Below are 23415 nucleotides of genomic sequence, written 5' to 3'. Positions count from 1 at the left end.
TCCAGATTTTCCTGCATATTAAGTATAATTTTAAAAGTCAACCGTAAGTACATGAAATTTTTTGCAGTAAAAAAACCCCAAACAAACAAATAGGAAAAGCAGAACTCTGGGAAATCACCCAGCCCACCTAGGAATCCATTTGTGCACACTGTTTCTTTGAATGTAAAACACTGGGCTTCAAATGCAGCTGCACCAATTTCTTCAATCTCCATCATCTAACTATAAAGGCAGCAGAACCAGTCTCTGCTTACACACAAGGTATCTATGACAAATTTATCATTCCTAATTGAGGAAAATACATCACAGACAGCATTTAGAAAACTAGTTGCCTTTTGGCCTCTGAGAAACAGCACTGAAATTCCAATTTGTCCTCTTTTTAACACGTGCATGTATTTTAACGTATGTGTGTATTTTAACATAAACATACTTGGATGCATTTTTATCACTTCTTTCACAAAGGAAAAGAGCAGTCACTTTTCAGCTGAAAATTGGTCTGAAAAACGTTTCCTTAAGACTGAACATGCAAGACACTTTAAATGCAGGTGCTTCCTCCACCAAAACATTAGCACTTTTAACACTGATTCTCCACAAACATTTTATTTATAAACAATTCTTTCATAAAAAGTTTTTCTTGCAACAGCTGTAAACCAAACAGTTCAAGATCAAAACTGCACGAGGTGTTTCACTTCTCCCCACTTCCCAGAGATGTGTCAGAGCCAGTGCCTCGTACAGAAGGGTACCTCTAAACCAGAAGATGAACCCATAACACGAAAATCTGAATGTGACCTTATAATAGCCAATCCTGAATTAATTTTAGAGCCCTATGATTTGAAAAGGTGAAGAAAAAAAAGAACTAAATCAGGGCTGGGTAAATTTCATGTAATCATCTGAATGGCTCTATTGTCTCTTTCACCGCGCTAAAGTTTGCTTTGCTGTTGTTTTCATCTTTCCTTTTAAAATAGCCTCCTGCAGCTATAAGCTAAAGATCTTCCTGGAGCTTCTATGCGACAGCTGCAGTATCTTAGCCATCTGTTTAATTTATATTTGCTAATGCAGCTCCTGCTGTTTTCAAGTGACAGCTTTTTTCTCTGTTATTACCCCCACACGGGAAATCATTGCACTTGCCAAAGTTTCTCTGTAGTCTCAGATGTCAAATCAAGTCTGGTGACAAAAGGTGATGAATGAGACTCCTATGCACCTCCCTTTTATTTTGGTAAAATTATGAAAATCTGTAAGGGGACTTTATGTTATTTCTTTAAAGAATGATTATAAACAAAAACGAAAGGAAGGAGTACAGAAACAAAGAGGAAGATAGTAGAGGGAAATCATACCCCTTTCCTCTCAACATTGCGATTCTGTGGGAAGGCTGAGGCTGGAGGATCTCCAAGATACTCTCAGAGGCAGAATATCCATTCCATACGCACTGACTACAGCCATGATTCAACCTCTTCAGTCATCTGTGCCCACCTACCAAGCAGAAGGTTTGACTGACTACTGACTCTCCCTTGCCTGCAACCAACATGCCTCCTAACTTTCCTGGAGCGCTCTGGATCTCAGCAGTATTCACAAGTCAATGAGAAGTGATGGAGCCCCAAGGCCCTCACATCGCAATGCCAGTAGTTACAGCCGTGCTGTAAAGCCTCCTGTGGGAAGGTGCAGGGCCTACACTCCCTGTTATTAAGAGATGGTGGATAAAAGCAGAACTTGACTCCTGAAACAGAAGTCAGCCTTATACAGCAAGCACAGATGTTACTGTCCCTGTAACTCCCCTAGAGCATGATAACAAGAAGATTAAAGAGCCTATCCCTGCTGAAAAATGATATCAGGTTTAATATAAAACTTTGAAATTTAATGCAGATACCCTTGTCTTGTTTAAAACCGTATCAGCTGAATTACAGCCAGCTCTGCAACACCCATCCCAGGTGATGCAACCTCCTGTGTTACAGGACCAGAACTCCGTACCTAGCCCCAGCTGCATTAAACACAAAGCTGCATATAAACCAAACCCAGAAGTGTGGCCACTCTTCTACTCTGAATTCCCTCTTTCAAACAACTTTATTAACTGGAGAGGCACACAGAAACACGAAATGGGCACTTCCCAAAGGGCTGGAAGACGCATGCTTTCTGGTGCCAGAGAGAGCCCAGTACAGCAGCTGATACGGAGCTAGCAGGGGTGCATGTTGAGGGAACACTTGGGAGACAACAAGTCATAATCTCATATTACCACTGTTCCCAGAAGATTCTGATGAGAAATTAAATCTACTGTTCTGACACTCTAGAGTTGGCTAACATCAAAGCGACCCACAGGATGGAACTTCTCAAAGCTCCGTATCTAGTGCGCCATCACCCCACCAAGCTCTGGAAGATAAAGTCACTTGAAGCAAAATGAACATTTCTGCTTTTGAAAGTACAGCAAGCTAGTGCCAAAATTTAACTGGTGTACTCTGTAGAAGGTTACTGCTTCATCTTCATATCCCCATACTTGTATAACTGTGGTACAAAAAGGTCAATCTTTGAAGAACATATTGGAAAAAACAGAAAAGCTAAAAAGAATAACCTTATACTTAATACACCAACAGCTACACCATACATGAGGATGTTACATCCCTTCCCACCCAGGAGATTCTGTCCAAGAGCCAGACAAGTCAACTCATAATTTTCATCCTGTATCTTAGTCCTTCCATCTATAAATACATGTATATGTTGATGTACTTCATTATAGTATTATTATAAGGTACTATAGGCTAGATATCCAGTACAGATTCTAACACTTGTATAACTCAGTGCCAATACCAAGAAAAAAACAGCCCCTCATCTCAAGGAGTGTACAGGCCTGAAAATCTGAAGAGTCACCACTCAGCTTCAGTTGTTTACTTGTACTTTATGACATTTGACAAGTAATGCAATCAAGAAAGCATAAAATATTAAATTATTATAATGCAGATATAGATTAATGTCCCAAGTCACCAAAGATTTGTTTATGAGTTTCATCAACACATTGAACCAAAGACCCACAAAGTATAAATTCTCTCCCAGTGTCTCTGTCTACCAAGCTACACAGGCCAAAACTACCCTTTACATCAATTCCTCCTTACCTCAAGAAGCGTATGTGCAGTCTCAGGAAGGGCTGTGTCGTACCAGACACAGGCTGAGTGAAAACACCATGAACCTGGGGAGAGAGAGGAAGTTTTGTGTAAATACGCGTACCTGACAGTGTAAAGGCAGTAGTATTCTCCAAACTGCAAACATTCTCCAGCCAGCGTGTCCGATTCACTTCAGTACCTGAGCCATGGCAGGTTTCAGGTCAGGATATTAAAGCAGTGCTGATTTTAGTGATTCCTTCAATCAGGAACAGGAATAACTGAACTGACTAGAAATTATCCCAAGTTGCAAATAAAATAAAAAAGATTCAAGAACTATAAATAAGGCATACTGGTCTTATCTTTTCCAGCCAGATTGTTTTGTTTTCCTCCTCCTTACTGGGCTAAGAATTACTGAGCGTTACTTAGACTAGCCTCTGGTCACAAGCTCCTGAAGGGAAGAGGAGGCTCGGCCACGTGCCTCTGCTCAGCCTGTTACATGCTCCCGTACCTGGTAAGCAGAAAGGCTAAACCAAGGACATGGGATTCCAGCCGAAAGGAGAAAACTAGTACACAGCAAGGTGCTCTCCTAGGTGAGCAAAGATGTCTTGCACAGCATGACACGATGCTACTTAAGACCCAGCGTAACAAACGTCACGAAAGCAGGTGCAGGAAACAAAAACTGCAACGTAAGACAGCAACAGATTTTACAGCTAACACACGGGGTTAATCGCTTCTCTGCAGACTACCACAGCCCGGAGGCAGAACAATACTCTTCTACCCCTCAGGCGCAAACACAAGTACGTATTAGAATCATAGATATATTTTAGTTGGAAAACACCTTTTAAGATCACAGAGTCCAACTGCTTAACAGTGCACCCAGCGCTGCCGTGGCCACCGCTAACCCGTGTCCCCCAGTACCGCACCGACGGGGGTTTTAACACCCCCAGGGCCGTGACTGCACCCCCTCCCTGGGCAGCCTGGTCCACGCTCGGCCACCCCTTTCCGTGGGGACATTTTCCCCAATACCCAACCTAAACCTGCCCTGGCGCAGCTTGAGGCCGTTCCCTCTTGTCCTGGCCCTTGTTCCCTGGGAGAAGACACCGACCCCCCCTGCCTACAGCCCCTGTCAGGCAGCTGTAGGGAGGGAGAAGGTCCCCCCTGAGCCCCCTCCTCTCCAGGCTGAACCCCCCCAGCTGCCCCCCATCACACTGGTGCCCCAGCCCCTTCCCCAGCCCCTCTCTGGCTCTGGGCATGCACGGCATGGCTTCCCGTAGGAGGTTACATTATGGTAAGCAGTGTGACCGTTTCAAATCTGACAACATAGTAAGTAAGGGGGAAAAACCTGACACTTGTTACTGGAAGAAAATTTGCTGCTTTTTTTTTTTTCTTCTTCGTAAAATACCACTGCTATACAAATTCTTAGTGCATGCAAACCACACAGGCTTACAGGCTTTCCTGGAACCAGAAAACAAAAGAGCACTCTGCCTTTCATACTACAGAGATAAAAGATACCTCAAACTGAGTACGTTTGTTTTCAGAAGAAAGCCATTATTCAAGGGTAGACAAATTTAGGAGCAGAGTCAGGTACAGGATTATCTGCCCTCTCAAGCTTTTCCAGAAATGTTCTGAACATTGAGCATTTCAGGAGACAACATCTGAACTAAACGCTTTATTCTTAGCTCTATCAGATGCCGCTCGACAGAGCCCTCAACCAAACATGAACAAAGCCAGCCTCCCTCGTCCAGGACAGCGGGGCATGGCAATAGCCAGGTAACGGGAAGACCTGAGCCCACCGACCCTGCTAGATGGAGGCAAAAGCCCCATGTCTGCCACCTGCTTTGCAGCGCTCTGGGTTCCAGGAGGAATCTTAGCTGGGATACAGAGACAGTCCTGTGAGAAACCCCATCGACAAATCCCTCAAAGCAGAAGGGACGTACGATATGGTACAGTTATCCCTCCTGGAACTGTTGCTATCATCAGCTCCACAGCTCTAAGCCTTGCAGAGCCAGAGTTTCAGCCCCTATCTGCAAGTTGTGGACCCCAGCTGGCTCCTGAATGCCAGCCTCCAGCTCCTCCAGCACCAGCTTCCCAGCGTCCCACGTTCAGAAGCACAAAGCAGAGACATCAGCAGTGGTGCTGAACAAGGCTGGGAAAGGCTCAGCAGGTGAATTAGCTCAGGGTCTGAGCCTTGCAAAATCCTGTGCACTGCTTCCAGGTCTGAGCCCAGGATTTCTGTATGGATAACTTGTTACCTACATAACGTACCCAGGGAAAATAACATATTAGCTGTAAAAATTAAATAAAAGAAAGGCCAATTTAGTGTCTACATAGTAATTCAGAGGTCAAAAATTAACCCATCATGATTACAAAGGCTATTTTCAACATCCTCCATACAGTGTTTGAAATCCTGTCCTCTTAACGTTTAGCTCGTTTGTATTCCTCTTCACTTCCCAGCATCCTCAGGCATTCCCGAAAAGCCACTTCTGTGAAGAGTATGAAGATGACACTCTCAAGGAAATCAGACTTGTCTCTCTAGGGCGTCCAATATATGCAAGCAATATACTTAGTTAAGCATGGCTGTCCATACATACACAGCACTTCAAAACCAAACCGCTACAGACCATAATACTCACCACCCTGAACCTGAACTCTGAGCTCCAACGGGTCAGAGCCTTCCCCAAAAAGGCTAATGCTAGTTTACTTTAAGCACAGAGGCACATTCCAAAGAGTTTAAAAGTCTTCCCTTCCAGAAAACCAAGTTTTGTTGCTCATCTGAACTTTAGGTGCCCAGATTTACAACGAAAAGGCAAGCACAGCTGCTCACTGCTGATAAGGCCTCGTGCTACTGGCATCTATTTATCTCCACGATCCAGAGTAACAAACCCATGTACTTTAAACAACCGAAGCAACTGTCAAGATAAAATATGGAAATGGAAAGATGGGTCCAGAGACCACCTCCTATATAACCCTTCCCCGTGAATAAAGAAAAAGCACATTTGGGTAAAGATATTAAAAGATCCATACTGACTCTGAAGATCAAATGCCAAAAGCAAAGAATCTCAAAACCAATTTCCAAGTTACTACATGATGGCAACTCCTGATGACATCTTGTTGGTTCTCACCTGAACACCGGGGCCAGCACCCCTGCCAAGCCAGTTCATGTCTTTTGACTGAGGTCACTAAAGAGCTTCTTCGTGTACAGGCAGCCCATGCTGCGCTGCTCAGGAGCGGGGGCATCGCAGGGCGACGTGTGGGAGCACAGGTTTAGCGTTTGCAATTAACCTCAAGCAACGCCTGATTTGTGGGGGAGGCAAAGCACAGATGGAAACGTGAGTTTAAGGTCTCGGGAAGTAAGGAAGAGGTTATTGGTCCTACGGGGCTAGGCCCAAGAGAGAGAAAATACGAAAGGCGGCAGAGGAGGATGGAGCAGAACTGCTTCCACCTACAGCCGGGCCTGCTTGGCCTGGAGCTGCTACCGCTGCAGATGATACTGAGCCCAGGTGAGTGTGAAAGCCCCTGCCTAAGAGGACGTCGCCACGCACGCATACGGTTACACAGATACCGCTTACAGGAGACGAAACTGCAGCTTGCCCTGCGCTCACCCGCAGCATAACGCTGCTCCGTCCGTTATCCACTAGCGTATTACAGAGGAGGAGGGTTGGTAGCTTCAGGGTACGGTGCCACGAGCAGCACAAACCAATGTTAGTGGCTATCAGCAAAAAAGGGGGACCCACATCCCTGGCTATTCATAGCACGCTGATCCAAATAACTAACCCACCAAAAAATGATTATCAGTTGCTCAGATCTATGAGCTGATCAAATACACCCTCCAGCTGCCTGACGGCAGGAACTCAACCAGACAGAAATGACACAACTGTGGTAGATGAGAGCAACACCGACCTTTCCAGGGGCAGCCCACTCTGAGATCCCCTTTCACAAACCAGGATTATTAGACAGTCTAGAGGGGAAGGCAAGGGATACAGAAACTGGCTCGAGAATGTCCTAGTTGATTAGATAATTATTTTTGTGTGTATATATGTGTGTGTCTAGTCCTAAATCTCAAGAATCACTATGCAACTGAGACACTGGGTATTTCCATCTAGACTTTTAAACTGCAAAACGGTAAAAAAAACCTTCTGAATAGCTTCTAGGAGTCAAAACCCTGAACAAGAGTGAAATACAAGCAGCATTTTCAAAAGCTCTCCCTACTGTGCCCTCCTGTTTCTCCTACGGCATCTCTCTGCTGTGAACTTTTATTTTAACTTTTATTTAAAACAGAAGCAAATACCACTTTCAGATATCTCTTCCCCTGCTTCTCTCCTATCTTTCTGCTCTACTGATAGAATAAAAATCACAGCTGGGGAAAAGCAATACAGAGCCAATAAAAGAGTGGAGAGGGATGTATTGGTATAGAGTACTAGAGCTCTGGAACAAGACTAAAGGAAAGGATTTCACAAGGACAAATCTGAGACAGCCAGCAGCTGGCCTCAAGGTACACACGGCACAAATCTATCTAATTGTAGGGGGCATACCTCGTGTTGCACCCAAATGTGACTCCATCCCACACCACTTTGCTATTCCTAGTCTTCACGGTAAACTAACATCAAACACCTCTCCAGAAATCCAAGGTCAGAGAGAACAATATTTACATTAAAGAGATTAATCCTACTTTTTGTCATGCCTCCTGTGCTATATTTTGTTTTATGGTTTTTCATTTCGATTTTGTGTTCCGCGTTTGGGTTACGGTGAGACAACAGGAACTTCAGTCATTATGCATAATGTAAAATACACAAAACAAAATGTCTCAGCTCTGAGAATCCAATGCTCTACATCTACATAGACAATGCAAGCACCAATATTATGTGCAGGTTGCTTAGGCACACACAAAAAATCAGGCAGAAAAATTAGTCTCAGACACCGACCAAGGTAATTTTAAGTATAGAGCGTGCCAGATGCAACTGAGTGACTTGGACAGTGATTACAGGCAAAAGCAAATGCACACAACCTGGAATTGTCACTTTTTTTCCCCAGTGAAACCCTCACAAGTATTTAGCAATTATTCAAATCTCCCCATCCCTGATGAGCAGTAATACCACACATCTGAGTCTTTTAACTAGCAGCCACATGGTTTATGGAGCAGCCGCTCTGCCAGGTGAGGAGAAATGATTGCCTGTTGTGCTGACCTAGCACAGAAACACATTTCCTCTCAGCTGGAAATTGTTCTTACACAACCAGTGCTCTCAATACACTAGAAAATAGCTTAGATACCTGATATCATAGATTTTAATATACTGACTGTGAATATGGCCATCAAAATCCCCACTGCCTCTCATTCCTCACACACTTAATATATTGATTTAATTATATGCCTGTAATTCAGTTTACATTTTACAGGAGGCAAAAGGTAGAGAGATTCCACTAAATGACACTTGAGATAAGAGAATGAGCAACTGGAGAGCCGATGCTCATTCTTTGCATATAGGCTAGACTGTATTAAAGGGCTTAAAAATTCACTTGACTAGAGCAGGCAGGAAGCTTTGGCAACAGCTACACTAAAATTAATTTTCGAGACTTTAAGGTTATAAAGGTAACTAGCAAAGTATGCATCAGTGAAGAGCCGTGTTCGTAAATCCCTGGACAGACGGCTTCAGCCTGCTGCTCCGCTCTGGGCTCTCTCCCCAGCTGCAGTGAACAAAGCTTCACCCATCCTCACCGGCCGGGGCAGCAGGGACACGAGCGGAGCTGAAGCACAGAGGTCGGTTCCACGCTGCACCGCCTGGGAAGGCTTTGCACCGACACACAAGCACTGCTCACTGAGGAAAAGGTAAAGTAAAACATCTAGCTAACAGAAGGAGGTTTAGAGCTGGATACTCCTGCAGCTGCCTGTACTTAAATAGCAGCCAGGAGGCTTTAGGGTGAGATAAGAAAATGACAAGCTCTGGCTACTGTTCAGATGAGAAAGGAGGAGGGAAAAATGAATCAAACAAGTCTGAATCTAAAATGAGTGAGACATTAAAAAATTTTCCAAGAATAATTTAACCAAAGACCAGATGGAATGAAGCAGAGAAGCTACCAGATGTGTCCTAATAATAAAATTTATTGTTCCTGTTGTTATTATGTGAGTCCAATTCTCATTAGGGAAAACATCAAAATAAAAAAAACCAAACAAACAAAAAAATCAAGTAAAGGTCAGTCTGGGGGGGAGGGGGGGAAGAGACGGAGGCATTTCAGAGGACAAAATAAATCTAAATATATCAGTGCTGAAAACTGGAAGATCTTTTTTCAGAAGTTGAAACCGGTCAGAAACACCCAGAAAAATTTCTCTCAACCTCTAAAATTATTAGCATAACAATCCTCACAAACAGAGCGGGAGAGAAAGATTGCCGATTTCATCTCGTGCAAACTCATAAGCGGGTAGGAGCGTATTTTTTTTTTCATAGAGAATGTAATACCTGAACTAAAAACCCCCAGCAGGTTAAGAGAATAAATGGAAATACACATGCAAGACTCGATGCTGATGCAGTTTCAGCTCACCCAGAATCACGACGTTAAAACAGATGCTCACCCTCTCCCCTATCCCTTCTAAGTGGTAACACGAAGCTGCGTGCCTATTAGGAAGCCAATCCCCAACTACAGTATCATTCTGTGTCCCAGTGGGCTTCCCCCCCTTTCTTCCTCCCTATATCACTTTCTCTCAACTCCATCTAACATGGATGATGTATTTATGGTAAAAAGAAGCTGCCTCAGTAGTGTATTTGAAAACCCACATTTTTTGCAGTACTCCAGACAAACAGGTTCACACCAGGAAATCGAAGTCCTGCACCCTGTATCATACCACTAAAAGTCATGGGTAATTGGGTCCACTCTGCATGTATCCCTTGAGTGAATTCCTAGCTTTGGGGACAAAAATACTACTACAATCTTACCAACAAACTAATTAAGGAATGGGGTGGCATATTCATACGTATTTCATATTCGTATCTCTATTTTTATTTTGTATTTATTGACACACACACACGCTTTCTGATGCAGGAATTAAAAATTCCCTTTTACCACGCCAGTTGCCGAACAGCTAACATACTACCGTCTTGGAAGTGGCTCACACAAGAGAAAAGCAACCGCACAGTAGGAAGACTCCAGCAGGGAGACAACAATCCAACAACGAACAGGACACAAAGCATCAAATGGAAAGTGAACTCTCGAGGAGCCAAGACAGATGCAAAAGCTGTTGGTGGTAGTGTGGAAAGATGTATTTGTTTAGCAAGTTTAGGAACACAGAGAAGGTGTGGAAATATTTACCAGCTCAATGCTCTGAAAAGACATACTGAAAGGAGCTCACAATCACTTATGTAGCACAGCTTTTCAAAAGGACCCAGAACAACTTTCCACATATGACCTTAAACAAACTGAAATGCCACTCGCTGAAGTGTGCCACCAGTATTAATTCCTGTGCTGGTACAGTCCTGACACACACTGGTCTTAGCAGAAAGCCCGCAAAAATGCCTTCCCTCTCCCAACAAGTATATGTTTGTGGAATGCTTCTGGTTGGAAAAAATGGCTGAATTTAAATTCTAAAGTCATAAAATTTACTAACCCTTACTTCCAGAAGTAAAATCCACACGCCTATCAAACAATGCCAGGTACTCACTTCTGCATAACTCTCTAACTGGACATCAGTCAAAACAACCCCTCCAATAAAAAGGACAAGCTTAAGCCTTTCCGTGTAAGCTCAAAATTCTCCTGATCCCCTCTAAAAACCACAGTTTTATCTTGCATGAAAAGTAATAAATCACAACAAAGACATATTTTCTGTGTAATATTACAGTGCTATTGTTTTGATTCTTTCCACTTTGTAGCTTCATTTTATGCGCTTCAGCAGTACCCTCACCATCATGTTTCAACCTGGGGCCTGTCAAGATCCACAATTCCACGTATTTGTTATTCTAAGGTACCTTACTCAGGAAACTGTTTTGACACTGTGCTAATAATACAGCGCGTAGGCAACCAGTGCACACGGGGACTGTTAGAATCCCACTAAACACGGACTCTTCTGCGAACTTCAGCATCGCAGCCAGGAAACCAGGCAAGTCAGACTGCAGGAAAGAAATTCCACTTCTCGTGTGACGTGGCACTAAGAGGAGCGCTAAAAGAAGTACACACGAGAGGAACAGGTTATGCCAGAACATGCATTATATTGATTCCTTCCTTACCTTTCCCTTTACATCGCAGAGGTTACATCACCCCTTGAAACACAGTCATAAGCAGGAGCAAGTCTTGTACATGAATCTTTCTTTCCCTGGGTGCTTTGGGGAAGCAGGAGCATGCACTCAAGTGAGCATTCATGCCTCAGCCAGCTTGAGGACAAGGCTCTGCACCGAAGTCCTTAAGACCTTCTCACGGCTGCTGATTTCATCCACGGAACTGAAAGAGCATCTCAGCAGGACACTGCCAGCCTCCTTTTCAGCTCCCTCTCGCTGACTGCCAGTCTCTGGCAAGTGAAATGTCAAGAACCAGGCAGGGGCGGTGTTTGGAGAAGGAGGGATAAGAGATTCTCACCATCCATCAACCTCAAAACCTATTCAGCCAACAACCTGAATGGAACTGGCATTTCATTCTCCATGGTAACAAGAGATGGAAGGAGGTTGGAAAAAGAGAGAGGGAGGACAGACCCAGGAAAATCTGATGTTGAAGAAGCAGGGAGAGCTGTAAACTTTGCAACTTTTCATTGCTGTGCAAGTTGCATATAGAAGAGGGAAAAGCCCTTTCCTTGTCTGCAGTTCCTGAGACTGTCCCTGTCCCACAGCCATGACGAGGTGCCCTTTCTGTGAGCAGCCTACTGATGTGGGGGGAGGAAATCCTTTATTCCGCACCCGTCCTCCCCAGAGGAAAGACAAATGCCTTCTGAACACTGGGAAGTAGGGAAAGCCGCAGATTATAGCGCCACAGAAAACAGAACTGCCCCAAAGGGAAAAAATACTGTTGCTCCCTGTACAGTGCTTCATGTCTACAGACCGAAGGCACTGATGCGGACTCTGTCTGTGTGCCAGCACTGGCCACAAACTGGAGTGGAGAACTAGCATCACCCTCTTTGCCTGCTTTGCACCTCACATGGAAGTAAATGTTTGTCACATCTATTATGCTGAATCACTTAGATGCACAGAGAAACGGCGTATTCTTTTCTGAGGCACACCAAAAGGAAGGATGGAAGCAGCTAGACTTAAAATTCGGGCAGCACCTTTGCCGAGCTCGCGGGAGCTCTGGGTAAGTCAGTTCTTATTAACATTTCAGGCCTGGCCATCTTCTGAACTTTTTTTCCTGCTATTTTACATTCATAACTTGAGCTGTCACAGCCAGAATGTGCACAACAGGGAAATTACATTTGGATTCATGCACGTTTGTGTTCCAAGCTGGCCCCATGCAGCTACTGAAAGAGTCTCTGGCTAAAGCACTTATGCAAGATAACCAAACAAAGGACTGAAAAGCTCTGCAAATCCTGGCTGCTGCTGCTGCCATCTTATTTCTTGCTCAATTCTTTACACAGATTCTTTCCCGAAGGACGCATTCAAGACTCCCTCCCCCACCCAAACCCACCACCTCTCAATTCTGAGTTTGTTCTCACTTTTGTATTGCATATGGGACACGCTGTTGTGTGGTGCTTCTTTTAATAGCCCTATCTATACAGTGAGCTTTTTGTTAAAGGTGACCTGCAGAGTTGTTTTGAGTTCTCCCAGTGGTCCCCATGTATCAGCAAATATGTTTAAAAATCACAGTTGTTTTCTTAAAAAACTATCGATTTTTCTTCATTGTTCCCATTTGAATTTTGGACATTCGGGTTTTGGTTTCTTACAAAAGTCTTAACATGCCTTACGGGTTGCAGTGTCATGAATGGTAATACATGCCCCTGTCCACTGAACTTCAGCCTTTTTCCACCAACAACCATTTCAAAGCCATGTGAACACATTCTTGCTTTTGAAAAATACTTTCCTCCTCTGAAAAAACATGTTTAATTTTCTCCTTTGTCTTCCAAGAATCTGAACCTTGGAAAAACCAACAGGGAACCTCAGAGGGATCAATCCTATAGTCACATCAGTTCTGCAGCTGCTTTCTACTGTTCTCCAACTCATCCTCCCCAGACAGCCTTTTCCTTAGATAAAGCGGGGCTGGGGGGGGCATACTTACCTTTTGAAATGTACTTCAAGTCATGCTTCAGAAGTTCTTTCCTTCTCTCCTGAACATTTTAACAGGAAAAAGAGAAGTGAGACTGTTCCATTCTCTATCTCCCAGCCAAAGCCAACTGAACTGGGAGTGACACACATCAGCTGGAAGATGCAAGCCTCCTACAATCTAAATAAGCAAATAAACACTGTTAAATGCATCCGCACGAGCAGATGAATTCAGTTCCTTTCACTCACTTCTGAAGGTATTTCAGAATTCCAAGGAGATGTTTCTATCCCTTTCAAAAAATATTCTACCCACATATACCAAGATGAAGATATTTAACATAAAAAGCTTTTTATATTCCTTTCATAGAACAATCTCAGAGTACTTCGTTACTGTGCTTTGTTATGGGAGTACAAAAAGGAAAGAAGGTATTTTTGCCACTTGTCACAAAGCAGGATCATCTTCTCTGCACTTGCTGTTCACTGAGTTTCACCTTGATCCTCTTGAAGGTTTGAAAGCATTGTTGTTTATCTGTAGCTCAGGGAAAGGATTTTCTTTCTCTCTGAAGTTGATTCTAATGTACTTCAAAGACCTGCCATTACTAACATCATCCACTTGTCTTTCTGTGATCCAGAAACCGTACCCACAGAAACTGAGAGCTTTCCCAAATCCATTCTAGCAGCATGCTTTAGGCAAGGGGGGGAGACACTGACAGCGTTCCCAATATTCAGAAATGTGCCAAAAAGCATTCCAGGAGCAGAGAGCCATACCAACCGTACTGTCCTACTGTGTGTTTTCCTACAGCCACCAGAAGGGGATCGTAGATGTGTCTCACCAGTGAGATACACATTTTGGAAACAAATGTACTATGGAATTGGCTAAAGCCAGCATGTTAAAAGGCACCCTACCGAGAGGTACTGAAGTGAGGCAAGAAGCATGCCCACACAGAATCAAGGTCTTATTCAGCTTCCCAAACCAGAAGAAAAAAAACCAGTACAGCAGAGCCAGCATTCAAAGGACTGCCCACCATGTGTGCCTGTCACACCGTAATAAAAGCTGGAATACAGCAATAGCCTCAGGCTGGCAAGAATGAAGCTGACTTCGGTTCTGATCGAGTTTGGTGGTCTCCACACAGCTCTCACGTTACCAAAGCGACCATCTCAACTGGCAGCAATTTTACAGAGGAGCAAACCAGTGGTGAGCCTGGACCAGTGGTCAATGTCATTAGTGGGATGGCCCTGGCAAAAGCATGTCATAGCATCCTGTGTTGCACCCGCTCGAGAAACAAACACATCTTCTGCAGCTCTGAACCCAGAAAGAAATTCACTTTTTTCAAGTAGATGCCTACTCTGAAAACCCTGTCATGCCTACCAAGGAAGTTACCATGCGAAGCGACTAAGCTGTAGCAGTGCTATGATTTAGCAGTAGCATGCTTCAGCTATTCCCTTAAGTACCGTATTAAAACAGGGAAATGAGCAATCCCATTCCACATTAAAAAAGAAAATAAATACATTATAGCTTAGCAAATATGCCAAGTTTTGAGTTAAGTATCCATCGATCAATCAACACAGCCAAGACTGAGCCAGAACTCAAGGACTGTCCAAGAGAAGATGTCTTGAAAGGTGTTATAACACAACAGACAGATACCCCAGCCCCAGATTGACTCGCCTGACACATGGCAATGGTGGAGACCAAAATATTCTCCTGTTCCTGCTCACAGCCTTGAGGGACGCTCAATCACATATTCCATATCTACAGGTGTTCACAGAGACTGATACTATGCCACAAATTAAAACAGCGAAAAACCCTAGCTGAAAGCCAGAACAGTGGACAAACTGGCTGCACAGACATGAGTCACTGCTCACGGCAATGTTTTTCTGGTCTTCAATGCCCTCTGCTTTCATATAAACCAGAACCCTTCAGACCCAGAATAATGACAGCAGAGAAGGAAAGAGGGCATTCATCAAGTTGACAGGGCAAAAGACCCCAGTCCAGCAGTCTCCACCCAGGCCAGAAGCTACCCCACTGAATACCATGGGCAACAAAAAAGGCAACATCTCAGGCTTCTACGCCTCAGAAGCTACAATGCTGATTTATTATTTTCTTAAAGGAATTTTTACTTCTGGGATTAAACAACAGATTAAGCATCTGAGGAATAAACACCTATTTTGACTTCAGGTCAGAAATCACTCACCACCACAGAAATAATTTATGCAGTAGTTAGGTCAACAGCTTTGCAGATCCTGTCAATGTCAAAAGTTCATCTGCTGTGGGAAAGGAACATTAATTTTTTTAATTTGACATTCCCAATTTCATCCCAGCTAAAAGACAATTTCTAATAAACATGGCAAAAGAACTACAAATTTACACCTAACCATCGTGGAATAAAACTTGTATTTTACCTGGCTGACAGGCAGAAGTGAGAAAGGACAAGCAAAAAAGATAGACACTCAATGATAAAAGGTTCAGAGGACAAAACAGTAAGAATACTACCTGTGAATCTTTCAAAGCATACATTAAAAAGATTTCTGGGAATAAAAAAAACCGCTAAAAAACATGATTAGAAAGCACACAAAAATGTTCCAGAAGTCCAGACCTCAAAAAGTTCTGAGGACAGCATTCTGGAAAGCCAAAGCATCTTGATTTAAATTAACAACCACGGCTGAAATATCTCAGAGCTATTCTCAATACAAGGCAATCCAAGGCAGGAATGAATACAGAGCGAGTACACAGACCGAGCTGACCCAGTGACACAACACGTGTGTCGTCAGTAAAAGAACACACTGCACCACTGAATTACCAGTCATTTCCCACTGCAGACACATCACTCGAAAATGGGAGGGATGGACTTAACGCATGCAATTTTATCAAAACATATTTGTCTAATAAGTGAAATGATACTAACTCCATAGCTTACTAACTTCAAGTGTGCCACAAAATTTATCAAAGAGAAGAGTTTAATAAAAATATCTTCAAAAGAATCAGCATTATTTATTCAGACTATCCCCATAACGGTAAAAATCTTCTGAATCCCATTGGATTAAAATTTTAACACACTTTAGGTTAAGTATCTTTTTTCCCTTTTTTAATTAGTCAGAGTGTTTTAAAAACTTTCCATATAATAGGAACTCATATTCAACATCATCCATTAAACAATCCTTCTACTACTTTAGAAACAAAAAGATTAAATGCAAAATCCTTTGCATCATATGAGTTTCATGTTTCAGAAGAGACAGAGAGCAAACGACTACAAGAATCCTAGCAATTTGTACAGCTAACACTATCTGAAAACACCACACAAAGTCACCTCAATCTGTTACCAAGAACTTGCAGCAGCACTGAACATTAATGGCACATGGAGAGGTGACAGCTATCAAGTGGTGAAGGATGAGCTTTTAGAAGAGCATTTGAAGCACACGTTTTGAACTCTGAAATGTTGTATCTGCAGCAAAGGTTTTCAGTATTTCACATGCAAACGTCTCCATGCACATGAATACATGTTCCTCTAAAGTGAAAAAGTTTACAAGGGCACAATTAGCTGTTTTCACTGAGTATAAATCAGACAGCTGCCTGTAATTGGAACCAGGAGCAAAAGACATATAAGAAATGCTTTCTTCTTTGCAGATGTTTTTCTGAGATTTAAGAGCAAGTCCTACTTCAAGTGATGTAGCTAACTCTATCCAAATCTACATGGTCTATGGCTTTAATGGATAAATTTACATGTGAATAGTTGGTTTCTTTTTCTTTCTTTCTTTTTTTTTTTTGTTGTTGTTCCCAACTTCCTCTTGGATTTTACCTATTTCATATAAGATTAAAACAGCTACAAAGATTCTGCAAGCCAAATTAAGCACACCATGATACCACTGCAAATACAGCTATCTTTTAACGAGCCGCAGGGGGGGTCAATGCAACTGAACAAGCACTAACTGCTATCACTGACAGTGCAAAAAAGAAAAACGCTACCCGTTCATTCTAAGGGGGGTCAGAAAAAGCTGCAAATTATAAAAAGTAAGTTTTGCAGATGAAGATATCAGATACAAGTTTCATATGACAGCGGCATGTCCAATTGTCTATTTCTGTCTACATTTCATAATGCTACTGAAATAGAAGTGATGTCCAACGTATGCTTGGGACACAGGACTACTTAAAGCACAGCACTAAGCTATGCCTTGAAGGCTCATCAGTGTAAGTAACGCAAAAACAATGAGTTTGGGGATTTCGGGTGGTGTGGGGTGGTGGTGGATGGGTGGGAGAACACATCCTAACCAATCTTATTTTCCCACTGTCAGCATCTCAACAGCTTAACTATTTATAAATGAACCTGTCTCTTAAGAACAAACTGGTTTCATTTAATTCTGTATCATTCCGCAAATAAGAGGACAGTATTTAGAACAGATGGCACAATTTAGTTCAGCCTTTCTGTTATAACTAACTGCTCCCACGATTTCTAAACCACTTTCCAGTTTTACACACAATGAACCCAGCTGGTACAAAACAGAGAAACTTCCCCTTTGGGGGGGGGGGGGGGGGAGGGAAAACCAGAATCAAAACACTTTGCAAACATGCCAGCTGACCAAAACACTGCAGATAAAAATAAGAAGAACCATAAATTACATATTTTCATGCACCCCCTACTCCCAGGATACCCAACTAATGGAAGAACCAGCTGAGGTACCAGTGCAGATGTGACCTAAGAGGCCTCAGGCACAGACAAGTAAGTAACTTCTGCAACTTTCAAAGCAACACAAGTTCCCAGCTGCCGACTTCTCTTCCCCAGTGTAATAAGATGTAGCACAAATTCAGCTTACACTATGATGCCATACTTTGGCTGGAAGGCATAAGAGATGTGAATTTAACAACGTGTTAAATTGGAGTGTAGCACCTGTGTCTTACTGCCAGGCTGCTTGATTTCCCCAGAGCCGGAGCTGTGCCTGCCACCTGCAGCTGGGCAGCCCAGGCTGCCTGCCTTGCCTTGCCAGGCAGAGCTACCTGGGTGCAAGGTCCCAAACCTGCCTGCAGGTCCTCGGCACTGCCGCAGCGGTGGGGAGGGAAAGCACACTGTGAATGCTTACCGAATGCTTCGGAGAGAAAGGTTAGTCTCTGAAAGAAAATATTTGACATCATTTACAAGCATCTTGCACGTTACCTCCTCCCACTTGTCTGTGCTGATCTAAGAAAGGTGGGCATGCATTATAAATCGGGCAACTGCTTCAAGTGACCACACTGCAGAGAGAGGCATCAACACCTAGTTCAAAAGAACACATTCGGGAGGCTTCCTCTCCCCTACAATATGCCTTAAAACAACCCTCTCTGCTGCAGCATGCACTCTAATCAAACACCTGCATTCTCTCAAGGTATCATACTGACAAACACGGGTAATATGATGTGTAATGAAAGGGGATAAAGCCTTGCTTCCCAGAAAATATCAGACAGCTGATTCTACCAGAGGAAAAAAAAAGGAGGTTGAAGCTCTTACTAATGGCTTAGTAAGTGCCTGATTTCTAATGCTAAAAGCTTCCTGCACTTAGGTTATGAGTTTGGACGGAAGAAATTATGAAACAAAAGTATGTTACACATTGTCTCACAGGCATGGTAACTTCCACCCCTTCTGTGAAGGTAATTTGTACACTGCAGTTTTCTGCACTCCAAAATTTCACTGCTCCAAAAGCTGATAAGAAAGGAGACATGCTGAAAACATCCCGTATTTCCTAGGCTGACCTTGCACTCACTGCTTCCCCACACGAACGAATGCCAATATACTGCACCAATCCTTCTGTCCTGATGCCTTTTCTCTCTGACCTCCAAGTAATACACCTAAATATTCTGTGACTGCTTGGAAAAACCTACTGTGTTCCCACCCCCTCAAACCATTCCTCTGTAAACCAGCTAATCTTGAAAACACAATGCTGTCACCTTCCTCTTGCAGGTTCCTGCCATTGCTGTCACTATGGAAACAATCAGAACATCAAGTATGTCAGTAAGCATGATTTATAAAATATGAAAGTGCCAAAGGTAAAGACTCTACATAAAAAACAATCAAGACAAAATTAGCTTGTTAGCATGGAAACATTGGCTTTAAAGGATTTTCAAGTTCAAATGAATTCCTAGGGCAACACTGCAGCGAGCTATGTCCAAGGAGAGAGCTGCCAGTGCAGCATCATGCACGAAGTCACACAGCCAACTATCCACCAGGACACAGTAGTGTAATTGTCCCTTTTCCTTCCATTTAAAACACAAAAATCAGACAGCGATGAAAAGTCAGTATATCCCCAAAACATTACACCAACGTCAGAAATATCATAAGACATACAGATATTTGTTTCTCTGAGATTTAGAAATAAAGGCAGGCCCTTGCAGCTTGCATTGCCAGTATCTCAAAAACACATCCAGTCCTCTTCCCCTCCATTCATCAGCTTCATTCGCGTCCGCATCAGAAGCAAAGTCATAGACAATTATTCTTAGCTTCCCAACCAAACAAAAATTTTAAACAGTTCTTAGAGAAACATCAGCTGTAGAGCGTGGTTGGACAGCTATTCTGTTGTGGTGTAACAGCAGAGCGCTTATTATCGCCGTAAGACGGGGTTCATCCAGCCCTGTATGTGCAGAAGCAGCAGTTTTCCCCCGCTCCCAAACCTCGCCACATACTTCACTTTGACATGTTGACTCAATTATAGAACACGGGAGCCTCCAGGGAAGAAACAGAGCTTTTTGAGACAACTCCCTCTCCACCACACACATTCTCTCTGTGCTGTTTTAGAAGCTCGTTTCAGGGAATGGTTTGCCTTTCATCATCTCATTATTCTCTCTTTCTCTCCCCTCGCTACATCACTGCAGTGCACCTACTGCCCTATGCTGCTGCTTTTCCTCACCTGTACTGGCTTAGAAAGTAAGCCACGGTTCTGCCTCTAATGCAGCTACCCCAGTTACAATGCAGACAGCAAAAGTAAGAGGAACCCCTTCCTATGGCAAGATGGAACATCTCAGATTCAGAAAAAAAGAGCAAGAAGACAGCTCAAACAGAAATTGGAGCCACTGAGCACTAGAAGAGAGGTACAGACATGGAGCTGTGCAGCACTTGTAAAGCACGGAACCAAAAGAACACACACATATGCTTTTCTTAATTATTAAATGGTGAATGGTAACGGTAAGGTCCGGGTGCTATTTCAGGTAGGGGAGACAGTTTGCCCCCTGGTCTGTACCGGACAGGTGACCCTGGAGGCTGCTTTGCTGCCCTCAGGACATGGCTGAAGGACTTCTGCACGTCCACCACCTGCAATGCTACACACACACACACACACAGAGCAAATCCCCTTACATTCAGATTCTCCCAAGCAGCTCAGTAAAAGTCTACAGTATTCTTGACTTAAACCGCTTTTTTTTGACTGGCTATCTTACTGGCACCTGGAAAGTTACCACATTGCTCACTGTTTGCCACAGTACCAACCAGCCACTTCAGCAGCAGTTCCGGTACTCCAAGATGGAGATACTGCCTCACTTGAAACATCTGCTTTTGATTCCCACTTTCCAAAGCACAAGATTACATACTTTGTCTGAGATTCCCTCTCTTAGATTGTGGGAGTTAGCTGGGAGAACCCAGGCAGGAGCTCCAAGGAGGGAAGGACTGCAGGATTTGGAATCCTGCGATATCAACAGGGTGAGGAAGAACAAAAGAAGTTATAAATTGCAGAACTGAGAGGAAACGTAGAATAGAGGACAAAGTAAGCTGAATTAATTAGTCTTCTGTGGTAGCTCCCCTTCCAAAAAAACATCTTCCAGAAACAGAGTGCATTTTGATGAGCTGCTTCCCTGGTAGTTAATGCTGGCATTAGTTCACAGTATCAGGAAACTGTATTGTACAGAAAACAATTCAGAGCTGAAGTTCATTTTGCTCAAATATTGGACAAGATTAAATAAGCCATTCCACCCCTTTTGAAAAGTTTCAAGAAATCCTAAATTAAAATATTCATAGAAATAATCAGTCTTTAGAAATTGTCTCACACACTGTACTGTGCGAGTTCAGATCCTCTTCTATCTGGCTCTTTTTTTTTTTCCTCTTTTCCATCAGTCATGCATGCCCGGTCCCAATGATTCCCATTTACACCTCAAAATTAATAACAAGCGTGGCCATGAGTTCCACAGATGGATTTGGGCATAAGAAGTACCTCCTGTTAGCAGTTTAAGCTTGCTTCTGCTCAGCTCTTCTGAATAACTCTTTGTTCTTGCACAACGAAATGTAAAAAAGGAGGTTTAAAATCACCTGTGCTAAAGTATTCACTGCTTCCAAAATGTATTACTTCAGATTTGCCACGTCTTCAAAAAAGTTTCAAGGTTTTAAACTTAAAATCGTATTTATATAGTATGGTGCTACTTCTCATTTGTATACGTACCTCTCTACCCCTCTCTTTTTCTTGCATCCTTTCCTGCCTTATTATACAATATGGTACCTACAGAGTATTTTTCAGTGGTACCATCTATCCTGCATTTCAAGAGAAATGGTACAATTGTGAGATCATAATTAGGCTAGTTTAATCAGGTTGATGCTAATTGCAATGTGACCTCTAGTAAAGACTGCTCTGAGGACTCCGAACAACCACCAAAGTCAGTGCCACAACACCAAGCCGAGAAAATCTAAGTGATAAACATTATGAACTTCTGCATTTACTGTGTGACTTCTGCTGGATCAGTTACACCACCAGATCAACCGGGGAGATCACTAGCAAAACTCCCAGACATACACGGAGGGAGCTTTTATTCTTTGGGCATTTGGAAAGGAAGCTAAAGAAACAGCAAACTTGGTTTAACTAATTTCTGAATAAGAACTCCACACCATTATTTAAGGTACCTGGAGTTTACTACGTACTGACTTCCTACCTTCAAAATTTAATTTCACCTTTTCTCAATGCATTCTTCAGCAGTCAACATGGTGAAACTCTCCCACCCTCCACACACCTTCAGAAAACCAAGTGCAAGACAGAAGAACTGCTTTAAGTGAAAACATTTTCCTGTGATGGTGGATGTATCAAAAATGAAAATTGATTTTACCAGACACTGGAGTACTTCGTATCAACGGAGAAAAGGACCCTAAAAAGGGTCATTATGTCACTATAAATATTATTCCCTATAGTTCTGAGACTGATTACTTTCAACTGCATTACTTGGATATAACTTCCAATGATCCTCTTAGCAGGAAGTGTCTTAGAAAAAAAATCAGAATGCTAAATTTCTCCAGTTTATGGGAAGAAGGATCTGGGCAACTGGGGACAAGTTTAATTTTACTGGCTATCTCAGCAGAAACACTCAGTGCAGCAAAGAAGCCTGATGCATCATGTACACAAGTTGTCAGAAATATTGTTTTCTTAGGGTGACTAGAAGTATAATCACAGTTAATCATCTAACACAATATTTGCACATTTAACCAAACACATTTGAAATCCCTCAAGCTGGCCAACAGGCATTAAAGGCTGAAGAAACCAAGTGTATCTGGATCTTTGTAAGATAAGAGATGGATATCCCAAGCGTATCTGGATCTTTATAAGATAAGAGATGGATATCAGAGAACTGAGAAGCTTCATGAGCAGTTATCAACGTGACAAACCAGTACTAGTGTGGAAAAAGAGGAGTTTCATTATCCGTGATTCCAGTGAATAAGACAGAAAATTTTTACGGGTCTTGCTCATAAAAGGACATATGAAGGAAGCAAATATAGAAGTGAAGCAGGTAATCCTGTTTAACAGAAAAACGTACCTGGAGTCTGAAACACACAGGCATTTAATTTTCTCAGGCTGTTCTTGATTAGTATATCCAGAAAATAAAATTGTATCCATTACCTCTTCCCTCTCTGTTTATCTGATTAGTGAACTAAATACTACCTTCTTACTTGGGGTTCCTGGGAGGTTTGTTTTAACAGAGGAATGACACTGGAAAAGCCACACCATTGAGTAGCAAACATTTGCCATTTTCTTTGCCTTTCATGTATTTTCAAACAGCACCCTGAACTAGAAGGTACTATTCATACATACAGCCCAGGGTCAGCGGTACGAAGCACAGGTGGCAAGGAGGGACCAAGGCACTGCAGGCAGCACCATCCAGCTGCAAACGTGGGCTAGTCAGCACCGACCACGCCTCAGCAGCCTGGACCGGCTCCCGATACTCTGATACCCTACAACAGCGC

General features: G+C 42.9%; 1 protein-coding gene across 4 annotated transcripts in view; it reads right to left on the bottom strand.

Annotated features, from left to right (window-relative positions):
* NDST2 (N-deacetylase and N-sulfotransferase 2) overlaps positions 1 to 23415 on the bottom strand; it is a 137251-nt gene that overhangs the window by 81099 nt on the left and 32737 nt on the right. For all 4 annotated transcript variants that reach the window (XM_080401209.1, XM_080401213.1, XM_080401208.1 and 1 more), the window contains one exon: positions 3096 to 3169. The gene's annotated coding sequence lies outside the window, so the exon portion shown is untranslated. The remainder of the gene's footprint in view (positions 1 to 3095; positions 3170 to 23415) is intronic.

Source organism: Falco punctatus (assembly GCF_963210335.1).
Source record: "Falco punctatus genome assembly, chromosome: 9".
NCBI lineage: Eukaryota > Metazoa > Chordata > Aves > Falconiformes > Falconidae > Falco > Falco punctatus.
This window is presented reverse-complemented; position numbering and strand designations above follow the sequence as displayed.